Here is a 19,310-nt window from a genome sequence, read left to right on the forward strand (position 1 = left end):
CAAACTTACAGTAAACCCTGCTAAATCAAATATTCTTATCTTTAAACATCCACTGGCAAAAGCCAAATACAGCAATTGGAAACTGGGGGGGGGAAATATATTAGAGTTGTAGAATTCATAAAATATCTGGGTTACAATATACATGCCCACCCAGCCCAATACAAGGCAGACTCTGAGGTAATGGATAAAGTAACACAAGCTGGATCCCAAATGGTTAAATTGAATTATACATTTTCCATTTTACCCTTAGTTAAGTATTACCTAGCAAAAGTGGTACCAGTGATACTTTATGGCCTGGAAGCTAAACCGGGCCCCTGGGCAGCACTGGGAAACGTATGAGGGTCGACTTTGAAAAAGAGCTCTGGGTCTTCCAAGTTGCATAGCTATAAATAGCTTGAGATTTGAGCTGGGTTTGAAGTCACTAAAGTGCATGGCGGATTGGAAACTGATTTCCCTGTTTCGAGAAATAATTATGGGCAAGGAGACAACCCTATATGGAGATTTAAGGTCTGTAAAACTACAGGGTAAGTCTTCTCTTTTGTCCATATTGGGGGGGTGGAAAGTTTCGAAGGCCCTGTCAGAAATGGAGCTTGATGTGGATTCTCTGATTTTAAACCCACTTAAAATTAAAAGAAAGTTGGAACTTTTGGACCGGATTGGAACGATAGAAAATGTCAGATCGGACCCATTCCAAAGTACTTTTTTGATTGGGGGTGGGGGGGTGAGGGGGGAAAGCTTGGTTGTCTTTCGAGTTATCTATTGAAGTTCCCTAATAGAAAGCTCCGTTCAAATCTTCTTAGAATGAGATTAAATCTGATTCATTGCGGGGCAATATTAGAAAAGCGAAAACAAGGGAATAAAGCAAAAAATTGTGTATCATCTGCATAAACCCTGCCAAGCAAACATTAAAACATTAATAGGACTTCGCAGTCCTATTAATGGACTGCGAAGGTTCATGGACACATCGTGTAAGACTCTTTAAGAACTTTGTGCACAGAGAGGAAGACATCATATCAGACTTTTTTTGGGACAGACTGGTCTCTGGCACAAACGCTGCTCTGTCATTGGCTGCTCTACAGGTGTTAAAAAATTGTGAAATAGTCATTTAATTTGAACAATTCAGGAAATGGATCATCACAATAATATGCACCTTGATAGTACTTGAAATTTGGCTGGGTTTTTTTGGTAAAGAAAAGGATTGTTTTAATTTTGCAAAACTGTGAAATAATCTGTATCATTGTTTGTCTTTTTGGTTTCTTTTTGTAAAGGCTCTTTGAGGCAAAACAAATTAAAAAAAAAACCAATATATATAATATTTAGGGTATTGTGTACTAAGAGATTCTATATATATATATACTGTTACTTGTTGTGTTGGTAGTTGTAGAAGTTCTGTGAACTTAATGAATTACCTGTTACCTTGTTTTCCCAATGTCCTGGCAAGCCCTGACTCTGGCCCTTCCCCTGACTGGCTTTTGGGTGGAAGTTCCATATATGGTATTGTGGGGAAGTCCAGGCCAGACTGGCTGGAGCTTTCCCAATGACTGTATGTTGTGGATGTGGGACCTGGGTGAATGGAGAGTGTGACCAATATACATTTCATGTTATGGGTGTCTAGTTTCTGCTGTATGGCACAATGACTGAAACGGCCCTGCCCGAAACTGGTATGAATACAGTTTGGAGTGCTGAATGGCTGGATACTTGTCCCAAAACACATTCCTTGTTGTGATTGTCTGGAGGGGAGAGGATGGCCTGAATGCACTGTGAGCCTGATTGCCTGCCTGCATGAATGCCCTTCTGAATGATTGGTTGCCTGAGTGTGACCCAGCAGAGTGAATGAGAGACCAAACAGTATATCTGGGGACCTCTCACTGATGGAAATTGTTCAGAAGCTGAAGTTGAAACTTGAAGCTACTTATCCTTTGATGCCCAGCTGAAGGTTTGCTGCTGCTCACTGTCGACGGAATGTGAAAGCTGACGTGTCTGTCAAGGACTGATCCAAGAGAGGACCTGGTTGGGAGACCTCTTTCCGAACTACGAGTGAACATTGTGCACTAGCTCCTCTTCATCAAAGCACCCCTGCAAGTCAGTCCCAAACAGCTGTCAGCCAGAGACTGGGTCCGTTGAGAAACATTGAAGGAAGCCCCAGGCCATCGACCACTGTCACTGCCGACGACCGTGGTTCAGAGGACCGCTGTACCCTTGTCGACTGGAGCAGCAACGCTCAATTGCCTAAGACACTTTGAAATCAAGGACCCCCTTGCAACCTCGTCGACCGCTTTGTTCCGCCGGAGCAAGTCAATGTTGCTGACAAACCAAGGAGAATCCGCCGGTGCGTTTCCTGCCACCCGAAGTCCACAAAGCCGCCGACGAAGATCCGAAAGCCAGCCGTGGTTGTCACGATCGCCGACAACCCGTCGGCCTTGCTTGGCCTACAGTCTTCATTGACTCTGCTTTGCGGCAACAAACACCTGTCACTGAGGTGCACCGCACGCCTCGTCAACGCAGGACGTCCACGACCGATCGTCGACGAGCACCGCAAAAACCGAAGCTGCTGTCCAGACGATGGTGTTCACCTTTTCTTCACCGCATCTCGCTGACAGTAGCTCCTGCTTTGAAGGGAGTTCGCGCACGAGGAATCTGCAGACGAAACTCTTTTTAGAAGGAAACAAGACTATTTTAAAGATATACGGACTGGGCTTGTTGATGTACTTTATTTACAGGTTGCCCAGGTGGGGGATACTCGCACAGAAGTGTGTGTGAGTGAAAATATATATATATATATACATATGATCAATACTTGGACGGCTCGCATTCTACTGTTTTTCAGCGTTTGCATTAACTGCAAGGACTCTGTTTCTCATAAGGTGAAGACTCACATCAAGGACTTTGTATACTTTTGCCTAAGCTATAACTTGAACATTTATAACTTCTTTTTTACCTTTGTTTAGGCTGTGTAAACCACGCCAGTGGGCGTGACTATAAAATTGTGATCGCGCGCACCAGAGAAAGTCCCGCAGCGCTGCAGGCTGAGGCTGAGAGAACGGTGCCTAATTTGTAAGTTTGGTGGATTCCACCTCAATGTTGACTTCTGAGTGTTTTCTAGAGTTCTTTAGAGTGCCAGAGTTGATTACCTTACCTTTGTCCCACAGTAACTGTATCTTTGATTGTCTGGTAAAATAACAATAGTAACGGTTACTTGTGCTTTTTTGTCCTTACACATTGAAAACTAACATGCCAGACACTACTGGTGTACCGTGTAACACACCGATAGTAACTCCAAAACAAAGGAAACTCTCTCGCGTTTCAAAAAAATCTATCACTCTTACCCCATTCTTAAAACCACATTGGCGAACAAAGACATTTGCATGTTCTGTGAAAAACTAAGAGTGTATGGTGGATGAAGTTCCTTCTGTACAAACACTTTCTGGTGTGGCTTTACAAAATGTGGTTACTCAATTACCAACCAACTTTTTCATCCGCCTCTTGTCTCTGATAGAACTATTTTGGCAAATGCACAATCAGAACCCATTTTCCCTGATGTTAGAAATCATCTACCCATTGCAAATACTTACCCACGGTAAATGAAAGTTCCATTCATCCCCCTGAGTTGGCGGATGTGTCCAATATTTCTATTCACGCAAGTGAAGGGAACATGAGTATATCTCATGAGGTTCTTGCGTGTGAAGATGCAATAGAAGAACTGATGGGCTCAACAATACAATCCGTTCATGATTCTTTTCTATTACCTACGCCACACCGATTTAATAATTCAACAAATGCCTTGGAAAATCTGGCCTTAATAGAAATCACACTGGCTGTTGTAAACGCCACAGTAGCCAGCTTATTTAAGTTGTTTGAATCTCTTGATTTAAAGATTTCCAATTAGGCTGGTCAGATCAAGCAAATTGTTGATTGGATAGCTAACCTATCAGCAACAGATGTGGCCTGGAAAATTGCAGATGTTGCAAATGCTGCTGATGGATCTAGCAATCCTACAGGTGGGAAAAAGGCACAAGGGGCGAGAGCAGTATTAAACCGTTATTACCATCTTTTGCTAACCTCATCTGCTCGGATACTTCCCCTGTAGCAAATGTTATAAACTTAAACAACTCTTGGATCAGTTCTGATAGGAGTCCTAAAAAGGCTTGTCCAATTGTGAAAGCAGGTTGTACCATTATCGATTTTCAAAGCGTTTCTAAAGCACATGGTCTAAAACCAAATGTGCCTAAGCCTGCGACGAGAAAACAACCCCGAGTCGCGCGACAGGCGCAGGTTACTCAACTACCCATAGTGCCGCTTGCTACTTCCTCATCTCCTTTGCAAGTTCCCGTAACTCTGCTGTTAATGAATTCTCGGAACTTGACCACTGCGCCAATGGGTACGCAGGTGGTGGAGACGACTACTATTCCCACATGTATTCCAGTTGATTATGCTCCGCTCTCAGAGATTGTTGATTTAATTAAAACAACAGTGTCCGCAGTTCCATCGGCAATGCCTGCTGCCCATGTGTCCTCGACAGGTTTGAGTTGCGTTAGACCTTCTCAAGCTGTACCAAGCCCTATTAATGCAATTGTCTTATCAGGTGAACTTGGTGTACGAGATCGTATGGTCTCAAATGCTGCAGTTGATGTTTATCTAAACGAACGCGTGGCCTTAGCTTTACCTCCTCATCCTTTGACTGTGTCTAGGAATGACCCTGTCCCTAATAACACCCAGGTTAATTTAAATACTGACATGATGGTGGGAAAGTCCAAATTAGCCACTGAGATGCACAATCAATGGAATAAATCCTGTTCGGTCTCTGAAATGAAGCAGACTAAGCCATCAACAAAGCTTACAAGCAAGAATGAGAATTTACGAACAGGCAAAGAAATGTGCAGAAATACCTTTATAAATTGTCATTTTCTCATCCTAAAATGTAGAGATGCTCCATTTGAAAAATATGATTTATGCAGGTCAAGTATATTAAATACTTTTGGGGATGTTAATAACCTGCAAGATATCGCCTTGTGTGATATTGATCAAGTTGAATTTGTGTGTGACCAGAATTTAGCAATTGTCAGTTTGTGGATTAAATCTGGGTTAGCATTGAGCTCAATATGGAAGGAAAAAATGGATTTGTTTAAAATGGGTTTTTTGATTGCTAAAGATCCAGAACGCCCTATAGCAGAATCACAAAATTGTGAACAACCCCAGATACCCAAATTACACACGCAAGGTCCTCCGGTGTGTGCATGTCCTTATTGTCGCCCCATTGTAATTCCATCACAAGAAAGAGTTAACTTTACACAAGCATAACCATTAACAGAAAGTCTTCAAATTAATTATTCGTTACTTTGCTGGAATACCAGAGGTCATTCTCACCTACAATGGTCTTCGCCCCATGAATTCAATGACTATGATATAGTAGCTCTTCAGGAGACGTGGCTAGTGAAGACCCCTCTGTGGGACAATCACGATGTCATCTTGCTACCTACTCTAACAGCAGTCAAGGGAAGACCCACTTCTGGCCTGATGGTGGCAGTAGAGACTAGCAAAGGACTAACTATTAGTTACTGGGCCGCACCTAACAATTTCATTCAGTTAGTGAAAATAACTTCTGCTGCCCAAACTTTAGCCTTAATTCTTATATCGTAACACTTTTGGTCTGGCTGATATTTTTTACAAAGACTTGTCCATGCTTTTGGAAGTCGTTTCTTGTGACCAGTCTATTACCGCCACAATGCTGGTAGGAGACTTAAATCTTAATTGCATACGTTCAAAGAAAACTTTGCAAATGCTTGCGAGAACAAGATGGCTTAAATTTGTCGCAAATCATAACTTGCATATGGCCAATGGATCGATCGTGGGTGACATACCTCCCAAGTCGACATGGGAGAGAGGGATCTTAAATTCTATCATTGATTATGTGTTTGTTTCAGATACTCTTTTCCGTAGGGCTGTCAAATTAAAAATTCTGACACAATTGGCAGTGACCATCAAATGCTGACCTTTTTCTGGCAAGGAGACGCTGTTCACAATTTGACCAAACAACACTCGTCCACCCAAGTGGAATGTGTAAATGCTGCGAAAACACGCTTTAAATGGTCAAATGCGTCTCTTGATGCCCTGAATCTGGCAATTCATAATCCAGATCATTCCAAGCATGACTTTTATACAGACGTCTTGCCCTCTCTTGGATCTTTATATCTGGGAAAACGTCCCTATGTGACTAATCACAAGCATCAAAGTGATCAGATTGTCCAACAGGCAAGGTTCCTTTTAAATTCAAACCCTGCAAATGAACCAATAGCACATATTGGTAAATCAAACTTATTCCAAATTCACATGCCTGAAGGCCATTCCTCACACCCATAATGGGTCCCCCACTAGGACAGGCCACCCCACTTTTGGAAGCAGGTGTATTAAAAACACATATCCATCAAGGGTGAATGACGAAGATAACCTTGTTTCTTGAACTAAGAAAACATCAGCTTCTTCAAGTCTAGACGTACTGGCTTTACCACGCAAGAGGTGGGAATGTCCTTGAGTGTTCCAACTCCTAATACGTATCGAACAGGGATTAAGTGATTCATTCAGCTTGACTCAGTTTTTTGTGAGTGGGAAGGAGAATCAAACCCACTTACCTGGTAGCGAAGTAGGAGGCGGGCCCCCAGGACGACCAGGCTCTTTCATCTCCATCGCACAAGCAACCCATCTTCCTCCCTACCAGGATTTTCCTATTGCATGGAGGCTCAGTTACTTCTGAAACCAAAAAAGTGATGGGTGGAAGGTTTTGAATTAATCTGAACCACTTGCATTGCTCTGGGCAACGTTCCACATCACAGTTCTTTTAGCCAGTCTGCGCCATTGCAAAAGGGGTCCAGCCATTTGCAAATCAGCCAGGCACTGCCACCAATGGGAGCAGCCCTGATCGGCTGAAACATGTCTGGGGATGCTTGTGGTCTCGTGCAGAAGGGATGTGACCTAGCAGTTCAGACTGGACTGCCCCGTTTGGGGTAGGACCAAGCCTGATTTGCATATGTTTTTTTTCCACTTCTGTAATGGCTTGGCAGGCTGAAAAACGATGGTCTGGAGGGTTGCCCAGAGTTATGCCCGTGGTTATGATGTATGGCATTTATAACGCGCCTATACACAAGTGTTTTATGATTAATTCAAAACCTTCCAGCCATCACCTTTTTTGCTTTAAGGCTCAGTTACTTTAACTTAGGGCGACCCCACTGCCAAAATATAGCCCATTTTAAAAAGAATTAGCCGACAAGGCCATAATAAAATCAAGTTAGAGCTCAGAGGGGTTCTCCATTGAGATCCCCTCCATGTCTACCGATGACATAGCCTCCCCTTTGAGGCTAGAACATAGATTTAAGAGGGAATTCATTTTATTTTTCATTTTATTGAACATTTGTACGTTGCCTATACACAAGTGTTTCCATGCGCCAGAAGGCAAAATGGGGGTGGGGGGGGCATAGGGGAAAAAAAGGCAGTAACAGTCGTACTAGGCCTTGTGACATTCCTACCATGCAGGTGTAAAGACAAGAAGGGCAAGGTAGGGTGGAATATATGATTGATATGATTATCAGCGCCTATACACAACGTGTCTCAAAGTGCTTCAAGGCAAGGTGAGGGAACAAGGGAAAATACAATGACATTCTTACAGGCCATGAACAGTAAGGATGTGAAATTAACTATCATACTCAGCCTGACAACATTTCAGATGGTGCAAGAGCCAAGACATAGATAAGGAAGGGAGGGGGAGAGTGGGAAGGAAATGGAAACAGACAGGCGACTACCGTACTAGACCTGACGACATTTCTGGTAGAGCCAGAGAAAAACGAGAGGTGAGGGAGAGGGGTAAAGAAAGGTAGGGGCGGAACAAAACAAGCGGCTATCATACTAGCCTGACGACATTTCAGATAGTGCTGGAGGGGCATGGGGAGGAAAAAACCAGTAAGGGGAGAGGGAGGAGACAAACGAGGTTGCTATCAAACTAGGTCCAGGGACAATTCTGATAGAGTAAGTGCATAGAAGAGAGTAAGGGCAGGAGATGGGAAAAGGGAGAACGGAAAGGAGGAGAGAACAGAGCGTTAGCAGTCAAAACAATGGAGAAGCAAGGGGGAGAGAATACAATTGCAGAGGTCAGTAGTAACACATAACGTTGCAAGCCAGGGTACAAGATGAAGATGGGAACAGCATGATTCAGGGTCACCATGAGTACGAGATGCAAAGGAAGTCCAGCATGAGAGTTGAGAAAGGTTGACGCACCATGAATGAATGAATGAATGAAGTCCATAAAAGTCAAATCCAGCATTGGCCACAAGAATAGGGGAAAAGGGCTTGGATGGGGGAGGATGGAAGGGTGCAAGAGTGGGAGCCCAGGGCATGAGCAAGTGCAAGGTGAGCCACAACAGCAAGTGCTGGGGTAAAGTGGGAGAGGGAGGGCAAGTGCTGTGGATGGGGTGAACCAGACACAGGCTAGTCCGGGAAGGCAGCCCAAAGACAAGTTCTGGTAGGGTTCCTGGGGGAGACTGGCCAAGGAGGGCTAGGCCTCTCTAAATCAAAAAAATGATAAGTGGGCACCACTGGGTAGATACTCTAAGTACGGTATTCTGCAAAGTAAAAATCTTGAATGAAGTATTGCAAAATCAAGAAACATTTACAGGAGCTGGCTGTATTGAGTCTGGAGACACCCTGACTCGAACAACATGTGACGCAGGAGACTAGATAGCAAACCTAGTCACAAAGCCACTCTGTTACACCCAACACGGGTAATGCAATTTATAGCAAAAAGTTCTTCCAATATAAAGATGCTCTCCTCTTGAGCAACTTATGTCAACTTTCAAAAAAGTTCCCAAAGAAAGTACGAGTCTTGATTAGATGGATAGTTGTTTATCAACAAAAAAGTTTCAAAAAACAAACACTAATTCAATCTTAGTGGGGATGCGGCTAACACATCTCATGGTGAGAGTAGACTTAATGTTCCAATGCATTTCAGAGATTTAATCTCCTTCGTCAGGGTTGTAATATTGTCATATCATAATGGCAAAACAAATAGTAACATAACCAAGTCATAGAATGTGGAGCAGTCATATACCAGAATATAAAGATGAATACAGTAACAATGCAAAACACGCAGTCAAAAAATGGAAGAAATGAAAAAAAAAATCACATACCAGAACGTAGGTAAATTCAAATAAAGTTGGAGAGCAATATGGGGAACAAAAGAAAAGGAAGAAAACAATGAATGTAACAGTTCTATATAGACATGGGTGATCACGTAGCTGTTAAAGAAAGAGGAAGTATACCTCTCGCGTTGTGTGCAGCCAAAAGGTTACATGGGGCTATGAAAATAGCAGGCGTGTTTTTTTCGAACGGAACACACGATCCAAAACTGGTAGTACGAGAGCTGCGGCAGCCATGGAGACGCTGCTTAGCATCGCCGGGTTAGAGGCGTTGCTATGGAAACGGTTATAAATATAATCACGTGACCGCATCGCGCCTAAGGAATGGCGCGATGCGGATGATTCTTGAAAGGTCGCAGTTTGTGCGGTTATATGGCTAGCAATGAACAAAAAGAAATGTGTGAACTCAAGACAGACATAAAGGAATTATGGAATTTGTACAAATAAAAATAAGAAATCATAGACATGAAAGAAATACTCATCTAATAAACTCTAAAGAAGTGCGTGTGTGCAAGGGAAATGCTAGTAAAATGCTGGTAAAGTAAAAACGCAAAATAAAAACACAAAAGGTGCATGTGTATGCAAGGGACTAGTCAAACGACTGAAAATGGGTAGATACTTTGGAGCATGCATTTATGTCGTGGATGCCACCTTCGGTCCCAGACAAAAAGTCAGGGAATTGCGACATATGTGCAAAGGCGCAGAAAAGCACTGAGTACTAATCAACAGAAGAAATGACAGATAACAAAAAACAACTGTAGGTGGCATTGAACAGCGTAGGCATACTACACATGAAAAATGGTACAATAGGTTAAGACAATGAATCATCATTTCGCACGAGAACAGAAGCACTTATGAACTGAAAAACTCGGTAGGGTATACATGTGATACAGTGAAGCAAAACAACTGAGGTATCATACACAATGTGAGAAACCAACACATAGAATACATAAGTACATCAGGTATTAAATATAACAATGATAGTTAATCTCTTCGTTGAGCCCATTGGGATAAAGGCTCCCAAGTCTGTCGATCCAATATGTTTCTCTTTTATTGAGCCGCAGGCTCATATCCTCATATGGATTGACTTTGCTCAACACTTCCAGTATGAAGAACCTGATTTGTGTCAGGTTGTGGCGTTTCTCACTCCAGTGACGAGCCACTGCGGAATTAGGATTTGAGTTACGAATACAGGAGCGATGCTCGTTCCAATGTACCTTTGCTGCTCTCGTGGATTGGCCTACGTAATATTTCCCACTGGGGCACTTGATGCCATCAATGATATTTACACTGTCACAGGTACCAAATGTTTTAAGAAACATTTTTTTGCCTGTGTGAGGATGGTATACGATGTTGCCCTTTATTACCAGATCCCAGTTGGCGCAGTGCAGACAGGGAAATGTCCTGGTGCATTGGGTAATTCATAGGGGGTCTTGTACGAACCAATTCATCTCGTAGATTCCTACTCCTCTGATAAGCAAATACCGGAAGTTTGTCAAATAAATTCTGTACTCTTACATCGTTCTCAAAGATGTTCCAATGTTTTTTGATGGAATTTTTAATCTTGTTGCTCTGAACAGAAAATCTCGAAACGTATACTGGCAATTTCAGTTCTCTTGGAGATCGGATGGTGTTCGACAACAGAGTGTCGTGGTCAAGAGCATTCACTCTCTAGGATGCTGAGTCGAGTTCTGCCTTTTTATAGCTTCGTGCCAAAAATGTGTCTTTCATTATCGATTGTTGAACTAAACAGTCCTCAGGATCACTGACAATTCTTTTGACACGCAGTAATTGACCATATGGCAATTTCCTGAGTAGGCTGGGTTGATGAAAACCTATCCGATGTAGTAAATTATTGCGATCAGTGGTTTTACGAAACAGAGTAGTACTGTAGCAAGTGTCCTTCTTTTCTATTTGTACATCAAGGAATGTGATCTTGTCTTTGGATGTTTCGCTGGTAAACTGAATGCACTGGTCAATGCTAAGATATTCAAAAAAGTCGTTGAATGTGGCTTCAGTACCTGTCCAAATTCCAAAAATGTCATCGATATATAACGTGACCACAGGTGTATATTTTGGCTCCATGCTTGGTTGTTGAGTATGTGATCCATTTCAAATTTATGCATGAAACAGTTCGCATACGATGGTGCCATAGTGGCACCCATCGATGTTCCCGAGATTTGTAGAAAGAACTTATTGCGATATTGGCAATAGGAATTCTTTTGTGCACGAACTGCTGGTGTTTCCAGTAATATCCATTCTACAGATTCTATGCCAAGATCGTGAGGTATGGATGTATATAAACTTTTGACATCGATAGTAAACATCAGGTGATCATGTTGGAAGGTTGTGGTATTGAGCTTCTGTAGAAAATGAGTGGTGTCTCTGATATAAGTAGGAGTGTTCTGTATTAATGGTTGAAGGAAGAAATCTATATAAACTCCCAGCGGTTGGTTAATACTGTCCATGCCTGCAACTATTGGTCTTCCTGGTGGTTTAGCCAAATCTTTATGGATTTTGGGTAATGTGTAAATATTAGGAATTCTGGGATGGTTATTGTTCAAGAATTTGCGGGTATGGTCATTAATCCAGTCCAGTTCCATGGCTTTGTCAAGTAGTATTTCAAGGTTTTGTTTAATAGACATGGTGGGATCATGATCCAAGGGTGCATAGATGGTTTGATCTTGTAGTTGCCTTGTACATTCTGCATCATAGTCAGTAGTGTTCATAATTACCAAGGCACCCCCTTTGTCAGCTGGTCGTATTGTTATGTTCTTGCCACAATAATGCGCCCTAATGGTTTTCACCTCATGCGGTTTGAGATTCTTATGAGGTGGAGTTTTATAGCTGATCTGCTCAGGATCTCTGGTAACTAGTTGTTGAAAGATTTCGATCGATGGTACTGAGATGGGCGGTATGAAACCACTCTTGGCTCTGAACTCTTGGAAGTCAGGAGCATTAGTTGTGCTCTCATGAGGTTCTAGTTCCTCAAAGAAAACTTTAAGTTTCATTTTCTTACAAACTTGTACAGTTCAATCTTGGTGTCCAACAGTGTTGTGCTGTGTGTAGGCACAAAACCTAACCCCTTCTGGAGTGTGTCCTCTTCAGTCTTACTCCATGTTTTATGGGATATGTTAATGACTAAGTTTTCCTTAGTTGCAGTCTCGTTTGTGGCTTGTTTTGAGATTTCCTCCTCCCCCTGCGGGTTCTTTTGGGCGAGCGCCTAAAAAAGCTGAGGTCGTTTGTGTAGATGGGCTTGTCGTGCGGTTAGGATCATTTGATGTCTGTTCTGCTGGGACGTCAGGGTCTCTATGTGCTTCTGAGTCAGAACTGGATGTGTTATCCAGTGGATATTTGTACAGTTTTTTTGGGTACTACTGGTCCATATTTTTCCATCCATGTGTATACCTCTTCATTGATAGTCATAGGTATCACGTTTAAATTTCTTCACTTTTTTCTGCTCTAAAACTGTCTTATAGTCTTCAAGTTTGTTATTGATATCCGCTAGAATTATATCATATTCTTCTTTCCCCAATGAACCTACAAGTTCTTTCTCAATGTCTTGGATTTCAGTGTTGAGGGAGATCACATTTTTAGACAGCTCTTGGATGGTTAACAAAATGAGGTCTAAAGAGCATTTGTTCAAAATGGCTGCCCACTTGCGTACAAACTCTTTGATTTCCTTGCAGAGGGCCGGCCGCAGTTGAATGCGCAAACCTCTCGGGATACGTTGGTTCTTAAAATGGCGACCCAATTTGATTGCGTGAAGTTTGCGGTTTATCTCCTTGCGTATTAAATATTCAAGTTGTTTGAATTAGTTTAGCTGGATCTTAAGTCGTGGTTGCATGTGTGCCAATAGATGTCTCACTGATCAGTTTGAGAATGGCAGCCGCCTCCTCGGTGGAGAACCCTAGGGTTTCTGCGCATTTAGTTGAAAGTCCTTCGATGTCTTCAAAGGACATATTGTTTGTACAAATTGAAATCAATGTGTGCCTCCACTTGTGTGTGTCTTCATGAAAGGGGGGACCAAGAATCCAAGAGAGTGAATGCTCTTGACCGCGACACCCTGTTGTCTAACACCCATCAAATCTCCAAGAGAACTCCAATCGCCAGTATACGTTTTGAGATTTTCTGTTCAGAGCAACAAGATTAAAAATTCCACCAAAAAACATTGGGACATCTTTAAGAACGATGTAAGAGTACAGAATTTATTTGAAGAAAAACAAGGATGTTCCCAGTCTCACTGCGCCAAGAAATTATAATTAGTTGTTTGTGCGAAGAAAAGCCTTTATTGTTTGTGCGAAGAGAAGCCTGACGCGTGTTTCAAGCTGTGTACAGCTTTTCATCAGAGGCTTAAATTGCATAGTACATCATTACCATACAAATTGGGTAAAGTTAAAAATAAAACATACACAATTGTTTTGTGCAAAGAATTTTTTCATAAAGAACATAGGCACAAGTTGTGAGCAAGCAGTCCAGGGCGCGATGCAACCACAAAAAATATAACACATGTACATCACATGTAGGAAGAGTAAAAAAGTAGAAATTAACTTACCACAAATTAACCAATTTCATTCGTAGTAGTCCGTTGACAGACAAACAAAAAAAGAAGAAAAAGACATGATTTTAGAAACAAAAGTTGGCCATAGCAGCGCAATCAAGTTCCACTTAGTAAGCTAAGTCTTAAATCAGAGACTGTAATGTATTCCAAAAATAAGTACCTTAGGTTGCAGCAATAAGAACTCCACATCTAGAGTAGGCAATGCCATATACAGTTCTGTAGGCAGATAGATTAAGTAATTACTGGAAAGCCAATTGCAGAAAAATATTACGTAAGTTACCAAAACAAACCGTAATGCTGTCAATAAAATCAATAAAAACATACCTCAAAATGCCTCGCAGTTGCGGAAAGCTAATTTAGCCAAAGAAACCAGGAAAAGAAAATAAATCTCAAATTAGTATTCAAAAAACCACTAAAGTACCCATTAGATTAACTCCAATTAACTCGTGATTCAAAAGGACTGTGGACAATTCCTGACTGGTTAACCAAAAAAGCCAATTAAAAGTTAAAACTACAACATGGGAAGAGCAAAATAAGCAGACCTACCTCAATGACCGCTTGTTTCAGTCTACTCGTGTTACCATTGCACAATGCACGAAAGAAAGGTAGGACTAAATATAGTGGATGGTTAAGCCCGTTGGAGTGAAGGGCGCATTAGAACGCTGTTTTACGCTGCCTGGTGGCATTGCAGCTCTTCCCGAGCTTGTTTGAAACTGACCCGAGCCATCGCACTTTCCTTGCAGAGACGCGCCGATTCGCGTAAGACTACAGCTGGAGCTGTAGCAGTTGAGGAGAGCGTCCCTAACGACCCACGTCAGCAAGCCACGCCCTCCCGGAAGCAGGTTAAAAGGCTGACCTGAGCGCCCTTGTGGCGTTAAGCCCGTTGGAGTGAAGGGCGCATTAGAACGCTGTTTTACGCTGTTTGACTGCTGGTATGCGGTAAGCAACTTGATCTAACATTGGAGCCTGCCCCCGGTGGGAGGAAGTTGGTGACTGCCTGGATCGTAATCACCCTTGATTGAACAGTGAGCCAACTTAGCTAGGGCCCTCATGAGGTAACGCAGGGCTATAAAAGTAACTCCCCGTGTTATTCTCTAGGTAACTGTGTAAACGGATATTTCATACGTGCCCTGGTAATTTAGATTTGAGATTGTTACTACCACTGTGAAGTCGATTGTGATTGGACGAGAGCTGCCAACTTAGATCAAACATTGAGCGGTTTTGTTTATTTGCCGATTATCAATAACCTGATAACTGTTGGAATGAAAGGAATCACATACACCCTGACGTCTGGGATGCCTGCTAACATTGTTGTTACAAGAGCCTCTGTAAATCTTAAGGCTGTAACCCCCAAATCCTCTCCGACCATTGCCCTTAAAAAGAAAATAGGAGGCATGCCTACCACGTTACCAGAGCAAAGGATCCGTAGTGGTGATATCAGAGGGTTTTGTTTACTCAGAGATGATCTGGAGCAACCTTCCCCTATGTGTATTGACACTCGACTTGAGTGGTCTACTAAAACGGGAAGTGAAGCTCTGGTACCTCACCCGAAACTTATAAATCTCAACACCTCTATTTCAGACACTATTATTGCAGAGGAGATATGCATAACCCAACAAGAGTCTAATGGAACAGTGGAATGTCCCCTGATTGATTTAACCACACAAAACCCCAGTGCTCTGTGCCATTTGGAGTCACAGCCTCACACAATGGGGGTTGGTTGTGCAACGCGAACGAAGAGACGCAGGAAGTTATTGAAAGTCCCATTGGGTCAAATAGTCTTAATATAGATGATTCCAATAGCAATGAAGAGGGAACTTGTATGGAGAGGTCTGAATCCCCCATTGTTAATGACAGAACTAAAGGAAATGATGGTAGTCTCTATGGTTCGCCGTGTCTTTTCGATCAACATACACAGTGCCCAAGAGATCTGACATCATCCTTTGTGTACCCAACTCCACGTGCCCCTTACAAGAAAGTAAATATGAACCTGGGGAAAATAGAAGACACTAATGCCAGACAAAACAACAATGTCTCGCTGGTCGAAATAACACTGAATGCCATAAATGTATCGATCATGTCTTTATTTAAATTATTTGAGACCCTAGACACAAAATTAAATCGGCAGGCTGAACAACTAGAAGTGATCACTAAGAATTTAGACAAAATGTCTAGCTACATAGATAAGGGTGCCCAGGAATTATGCAAGATTTTGAAAGATGAGAGAATGTGTGAATGTATGCCAGTGACACCTGAGATAACTGGGAATGACAAATCTGCCAATGTAATAATGGCCTTGCCCTTATTTGATGCTATCATATGTCCAGTTACAACCGAAGATGTAGAAGTCCCCAGTGGTTCAACTAAGTGCGCTCCAACATTAGTAGAGCACTCTGCATTCGCCAACAAAGAACGGGTATCAACAGAAAATCCTTCTTATGTTAACAGCAAATTGGTCTCAGTAGACTACTCTACATCTGCTAAAACGAATGTAGACAAAACTGCTGTGAGTTTTATTGGTGATGGAAACGGCGTTTACAACATATTTGATTCTAGATTTAAGCAAAATGAGAAAGCTGTCTCTAAAACTAATAATACCAAAAAAAACCCTAAGAATCAAAATAATACCTCGAGACCCACGAAAGCCGCTACTAACCAATTTTTGAAGCGACTGCAAATTGACACTCAAACTAGAGCCGCTGGTACGAAAGGGTTAAATGTTAATCGTACGAACTTAAGACAGTCTAGAGAACCGGTATCCAGTCAACTTCTCAATGCTGCACCCTCCAATGACTATGCACCATTAGATCACTTAGTGTCGTTACTAGCTAAAAAAGGGATTGAGGAACAACTGCAAGCACAACGAATTGTGAGTAACCCGGCAATTAATGCTACACCTACAGCAGCTCTGGTGGGAGCTGCTCAAGAAAATTCTTTAAAGAGCAGTGATATAACAACGACTGAAAATCCAAGCATTATATTAACTAAAGAACTGCTGTAGATATTATGAAAGATATTAGAGAGACGATTCAAAGATCGATAGATGAATATCTAAGATGGAAACAAGAACAAGTTCCTTTAATAAACACCAGAGTGGAGAAGGGTCAAGTGCAATTTACTAACAATACCCCAACATTGCAACCAAACGTAACACAAATTGGTGAGAAGAAAGCTGGATCCAACTCACGACTTGAGATAGAACGCGGGAATGGAGAGGTAGAAAGGAAACTAAAACATGCACTCGATCCTAAACTATTTCATAGATTCATTTTTAAATGTCGCCCTGCGCCTTATATATCGTATGACCTAAATAGAACAAGTGTGTTAACAATATTTGAAGACATTGAAGAGCTGAGAGACATCTCATCAACTGATATACAACAAGTTGAATTTTTAAATGAGGAGAAGCTAGATGCCGTACGTTTATGGATTTCATCCAATCTTGTAAGAAATACCATTTGGCAAGCAAGGATGGAACTGTTTACCATGGGATTTCTGTTAGCAGTTGATCCTACAACCCTATCAACTAAAATGAACTCTGAACAAATACAAGCTCCAAATGATACTGTAACAACGAGAACTCTAAATATTTACAACAAGCAAAATATAGGAGATCCAAATAGGATGATAAAAGGACCAGAGAATAATGACTATAGAAATGATCACCAAAGATCATAATGCAAGGAGCGACAAGTTGTCATGTTGACATTAGCTAGCTGGAATACCTGTGGTCATACCCATCTCCTGGTAGAAGATGGCAACACACTGAATGATTACGACATAGTGGCTCTACAAGAGACTTGGCTGGTGGATTGTCCAGTATGGAACAATCACGAAATAGCCTTCGTGGCTGCCAAAGCAAATAAAAAAGGACGACCATCGGCTGGGCTGTTGATTGCCACTAAAATGGGAAGAGGACTATCTATCACCCCATGGGCGGCCCCCAATATATTTATGCAACTAGCTAAAATCTCATACGCTGGTGGGTGTTTTGCTATTATTAATATTTACCGGAATCCAGTTGCAATAACTGATAAGACGTTCATTAAAGAACTGGAGAATCTCTTTAATCTAATCTCCATGGCCCCAGAAATAACAAATGTTATTCTCGTAGGTGACCTAAATATGCAATGTATGGAAGTACCCAATATGAAAAAAGGACCAATGTATGAAACATGGGCGAATGTGATGTGCAATCGAAATATGATGATGCTTAATGGCGCTATACCTGATGATATACCTTTTAGTCAAACTTGGCGTAGGGGGTCTAGTGGCTCTACTATTGCTTACATTTATACTGATAAAACTATGTTCCAAAATATTGTTACATTTAAAGTGATACCACAGAAAGTGAGTGATCACTTCATGTTAACTGTTCAATGGAATTGTATAAAAGAACCTTTAATTACAGAAACAGAACGCTATGTAACTCATCTAACAGCAAACAACTCTAGAACACGATTTAAGTGGAATGACCTCTCGCTGACTGAATTGAACAAAGAACTATTGGGAAAACAGATGGGTAACTTGTGGACTAAAGAGCCATATAATGTTACACTCCAAATGTTTAGAGTGCACGCGACGACACGTACGCATACGTATTTTGCGCCCAGACATTGTCTAAATGAACAGGTGCAAAAACGGAAAGCAACATTGAGACGAGATAAGAAAGTAGCACTATTACTGCCAATAAGTATAAGGTTCGATACAATTCGTAAGCTTCAACGTGCATATACAGCATGGGTACGCCGACATAAATGCATTTTATACCAGACTGATGGGGAAGAAATTCTTAAAGAAATTATGACTAAAAATATAGCCCAAATTTGGACCCTTCTTAATGCGGCTACACATTTGAAACAGGGCCCGGTACAGATCAATGGGGTACCTGAAATAGTGTGGGTTCAATACTACACAGAGCTCTATGCTGATCCAAAGGTCAAGCAAAATAGCCCTGTGTCAGCAAACGATAATATGAAGTTATTACAAATATCTATAGAAGATATATTGATGTATATCACAAAAGCCACCAATTCAAGAGCTCCGGGCCCTGATGGCCTAACCAATTGTATGATGAAACAGCACCCTGAGATCTGGGCTATGATACTATATAATATCTTTACACACGTACAACAAACCAACTGCATTCCAAAATCCTGGAAATCGTCCGTGGTGGTTCCTATTTTTAAAAAAGGCGATAGATCCAAACCTGTTAACTATAGACCCATAGCACTTTGGACATACCGGGTAAAATCTTTTGTAGGTTTATCCTGAGAGACTTTAACAATTGGGTTAAAGCATGCGAGAAACAAGATCCGCATCAAACAGGATTTGTACCAGGCATGGGGACGTCAATAAATCTGTTGACAATTACTGCTCTAATCCAACATCACAATATGCAAAAACAACCGCTTTACTTTGTGTTTGTCGATTTCAGAGCAGCATTTGATTCAGTGGTAAGATCTATATTAATGGATAAATTAGACCGTGAAGAATGTCCCTTGTACCTAATCTTCTGATTAATATGCTACACTCTGAAACCACCATAAGAGTGAGACTGAACTTAGAAG

The 19,310-nt window shown here is 41.6% G+C and overlaps 1 protein-coding gene across 4 annotated transcripts in view; it reads left to right on the forward strand.

Annotated features, from left to right (window-relative positions):
- Nucleotides 1-19,310, forward strand: part of NDC80 (NDC80 kinetochore complex component) — a 735,052-nt gene that overhangs the window by 13,918 nt on the left and 701,824 nt on the right. For 2 of the 4 annotated variants that reach the window (XM_069635822.1, XM_069635824.1), the window contains exon 2: nt 2,949-3,054. The exons of the other annotated variants lie outside the window; for them this stretch is intronic. The gene's annotated coding sequence lies outside the window, so the exon portion shown is untranslated. The remainder of the gene's footprint in view (nt 1-2,948; nt 3,055-19,310) is intronic. 4 annotated transcript variants of the gene reach the window in all.

Source organism: Ambystoma mexicanum, chromosome 7p (assembly GCF_040938575.1).
Source record: "Ambystoma mexicanum isolate Mex_15411 chromosome 7p, UKY_AmexF1_1, whole genome shotgun sequence".
In the NCBI taxonomy this organism is placed as follows: domain Eukaryota; kingdom Metazoa; phylum Chordata; class Amphibia; order Caudata; family Ambystomatidae; genus Ambystoma; species Ambystoma mexicanum.